Source organism: Notothenia rossii (genome assembly GCF_949606895.1).
Source record: "Notothenia rossii genome assembly, chromosome: 12".
NCBI lineage: Eukaryota > Metazoa > Chordata > Actinopteri > Perciformes > Nototheniidae > Notothenia > Notothenia rossii.
In genome coordinates, this window is record NC_136911.1 from 6,912,667 (window position 1) to 6,915,240 (window position 2,574).

Genomic DNA, 2,574 nt, shown 5'->3' on the forward strand with positions numbered 1-2,574 from the left:
CCACATGAATGGAACACAAGTGCTCCAATCCTGTAACGTAACGTAGACAAAACTGACATGCAGAATGCGATGACATCATCGGTGACATCACAGAGCCTCTCCAGAAATGTAGTACAAGCTTTTAAAAAGGTTGTGCCCTTTTAAACGCTTGTGCAGTGCTACATTTTTAATGGTCTTTATGACTATTTCAAACTTTCAGGAGAGGCTCTATGGCAGGGGTCTGCAACCTTTTTGACCAAAGGAGCCATTTTGCCCCCTTTTCCACACATTTATTTGAAAAAAATAAAAATAAAAATAAAAATATATTTATTTTAAAAGGTTTGCAATACTCTGAGGTCTCCTGCGTCTGCGCACAGGGCGAGCGGCTTGTCTGCGTTTGCTTGGCATCGTCAAAAAACGTAAACTCTGTGGAGGAACAGGGGTCTATTTGCAGACTTTCTGGAGAGGCTCTATGATGTCACCGATGATGTCATCGCATTCCGCATGACATCATGGCTGATGACGTCAAGGCTGATAACGTTGTCACTGATGAAGACATCCCAATCTACATGACGTAAGAGGTTAATATATAGTCGCTATACTGTAGATTAGTGTATTAATTGCAATTTGCAGTAGGCACACTGCTGTGTAAAGAAAGAGGTTGAACAGTCTAAATGTTGACTATTTCATTAATTATTTTAAATGACACATTTTAACGCAATGCAGACTTTATGCATCAGGTATCCCAACTTCCAGGCTTAATTGTATTCTAGTCCATGTCTCTTGTAGCCCTTCAAGCACTGGCACAAGACACTCACATGGGAACCAGGTGGCAGAACTGCTGCAGTGGCCCCACTTTCACAAAGTGGAGGGACTGAGTTCAGCTACCGATTTTAGATCATTCATTTAGAATATACATTAAATGTGTGTAAGATTATGATTAGTAAGATAAAAGATGGGTTCAGAAAATGTTCTTTTGACTGAAGGTAGGGTAGCCGATTTATTTTGTGGAAATGTAGGGTCTTTCTTTTTTATTCTCATACTAAATTAATATTTTATTATGACTTTCTTTGAAGATAACTTTGATTCATAAAGGTGCACATTGTTGTATGCAGAGGGAATCTGCAGTATCTGAACTGTTTTCACAGTCTTCCCTCTGCACAGACCGTGCCTGAATAAGAAAAGTATGAAGTTAAAACAACCAATAAAGAAAATAAAGCAATGTCACTAAGACAAAAACATTCATTTGTCAAAAAGGAAGAATTCATTATTATGTGTGATTGTTAAAAAATAAAAAACAATGAAGACATCCTGCTGTTTTGCACTATTCGGGTTAATAACACGGTTTATCAGTTGTTCTCTTTATTGAATACTAAATGAAATATCTTTAATTATGTCACTTAGTCAGTCGTCGTCAGTTTAATGAAAGACAGGAAAGGCGTCCCCTAAAGAAAAGGTTTGGAACCCCTGAATCAGAGGAAGTCAGAAATATATTACATTGAACTGGCATCCTCAGAGGTTAGAAGATGACGCAAACTGATAGAAAAATCAATAATGACCCTCTGGCTCCTTTGAAATGCTCTGGCTGTGATGTAGACTCTAACTTTTGATTAGATTTGATTATTTTGATAGAAAGCAACTGCCAATTCTGAGCTGTACACAGCTGTAATAAATACTGGCTGAAAAACATCTATATTGATTTAGACTTTTCTAAATCCAACTCACAGGTTTATCATTACTTTGAGAACAAAGATTATTAATTTAACCCTTTTAGAAGGGAAGATATGGTCATTTGTTCTGGGAATGTCATTATCGAACCTGAGACCTGAAAAACAGGCTCAGGGCTTAACAGGTTAATAAAATGTTTCATTATCCACTAATTTCAATGAAACATAACGAAAAGATAAAGGAAGTACAACATGTGCATAATAATTCAGATAGCTACCGTGTTTGGAAGTTTAAAAGCCATTTTAGATTTATTAAAGCATCACAAAGCTACCGTTAAGTAAAACTCACAGGGTTTAAAGTGCCGTGGTGTGTTTGTGTGTATTTCTCTCCCTCTCCACCCATGATTCTCTCCCTCTACCCATGATTCTCTCCCTCCAGGTGCTGCCTCTCCCTCAGGTGTTCTCAATCCCCAGTCAGGGCCTGCCTAAAGGCCTGAGGAAGGCTGGAGCACTCTCGCTTCGTTCTCCTCTGAACTGCATGTGGGACCAGTGCAGCCTGTGGGACGTATTTAATAGTTGAGATGTGCTCCAGTGTATCTTTTTGCATTGTTTACGTTTATCACATTGTCTTTTGGTTAGGTAGATCAGTTCCCTCTCTCTTTTTTTCTCCTGGTTATTTTATATGTTGTCAATTCCCTTTTACCCCAGACTATTAGGAAACGTAACAAAGGGAACAACAGGAGGAAGGAAAGAGACATGGGGGGGTGCAGGGCTTCAGGAGTGTCTCATGTGATTCTGTGTCCCAGCACGATCTCTGAGAAGGGCGAGAGAGTGGGAGAGAGAGAGAGCGAGAGAGAGAGAGAGAGAGAAAGAGGGAGGAAAGTATAGGCTGTGAAGAATAAGGGGTCAGTCCAGGGATTGTCCTCGA